Genomic DNA, 1,958 nt, shown 5'->3' with positions numbered 1-1,958 from the left:
AACTTAACGAGAAGATGCAAAGCATGTTTGTTGCATTAGTTCTGAAAGCTCCTTATGATTTCTCAGGATTTGTCTTTCATTATTTCAAGGCTAACCACTTCAGCTCGACTCAAAGATATCTTATCTATGCAAGATTTCTTCAGCTAATCATAAATGATGCAGCCCCCAGTTTACCAAAGATTGAGTCTGATATAATTCCATTGGCACTGATGAATGTTGTGACTTTCAAGAGGATGTTGCAGACAAGGAAGGATGAATATAAGCCTTATTTTCTGATAGAGTTTTAGTTTGTCACTTGAAGAAGGCTGATTACCGGTGTCCACTAGGGAATGAATGGAGAAATGAAGATTCTGACTCAGATTATGAGGTGGCTGAGGAAGAAGAAGAGGATGAAAACCAAAGAAGCATAGGTGAAACCCAGGGAGTTGATCAAGGTGTTGTCAACGAGGCTGATGATGAAGAAATTGAAGAAGATACTCAATTGGTCTGAAAGTGAAAGGGCAGAGAACCAATGTCTTCAGAACAACCTTAACGTAAAGAAAGAAGAACCAAACACAAAAATGACTCACCGCAATGATCCCCTCGTAGAGGTTCTAGGAAACAGACTTAATGCCAACCTACAGGTATCATGAAAGATGCAAGAGCTGCTTTTGTACCATCTCAAGTTACTCCACTTGAATTTAAGGAAGCTCAGAGTCTTTTGATGTTGACAGTTACGAGGATGAACAAAATTGTAAATCAAGTTGTTGAGGACAAGAAGGATAGTGTGTGACAACCCGGAAATTTCCGACCAAATTTAAACTTTATCTTCATATTATTCCGACACGATAAGCAAAGTTGTTAAGTTAAATATCAAGAATTTTAAACTGTGTTCATACATTCATTTAACCTCGACCAAATTTCGACGATTCACGAACCATTAAATAAATGGATATGATTATATATATATATATATATATATATATATATATATATATATATATATATATATATATATATATTATAAATTGAAAATGTTAACAAAAGTATTAAATGTATAATACTTTACATAAATGTAATTGTTTCAATATGTCTATCGATGGAATTAGAAGATAATATCAAATGATTGAATTATCAGATACATTGTGATATGATTATGTGTCTCTGTTGAGAGGTCCACTTTGATTTAGGAAACCTTTCCTTTTTAACATTATTCAAAATAATTGGTAAAGTAATTTACATGTAAGAACAAAAGTGTCAATTAACGAGAACTAGACAAAAGTTAGTGGAGATTCCTGCTTAACTTTCAATGCATGCTTTACAATGGTTATCTCGTATCTCTAGATAAGTTAATTATTTTTTTTCATAGTATTGAAAACGTCTTACGATATAGATTAAACCTTTTGACAAGTTATAAATAATAACCGTCCGTGATTTAATTGAATATAAATATATAAATAACTTGCAACGTGTAATTTAAAAAAAAAGCGTGTTTATATATATTTCGAATTATTTAATAAATGATATTAGTATTCGATTAGTGAGTCGATTGATATTAAATAATTAGAATATTTGACAAGTCAGAGTAAACGCTAGTACATAAATGATTCATACCAATTTATGTTATATTATGAAAACGATTTTAGATTATATAATAAACTTTGAAAAATTAATTAGTTTGAAAAACTAAATAATATATTATTAAATAATATTTTAATTATATATAATATGTATAAATTATATTTTTAAATAGAGATATGTAGATATATATATATATATATATATATATATATATATATATATATATATATATATATATATATATATATATATATATATATATATATATAACGAGACATTGATTTGTAGAAGCAGATGACCAAAACACTCAAACATTCAAAGTATACTTCGAATTATATATAGTTTATTGATGATTTAAGTCTAAATAGTAACTAAGGTACACGTCACGAAACGTAAAG

This window comes from Rutidosis leptorrhynchoides, chromosome 2, assembly GCF_046630445.1.
Source record: "Rutidosis leptorrhynchoides isolate AG116_Rl617_1_P2 chromosome 2, CSIRO_AGI_Rlap_v1, whole genome shotgun sequence".
In the NCBI taxonomy this organism is placed as follows: Eukaryota; Viridiplantae; Streptophyta; class Magnoliopsida; order Asterales; family Asteraceae; genus Rutidosis; species Rutidosis leptorrhynchoides.
This window is presented reverse-complemented; position numbering follows the sequence as displayed.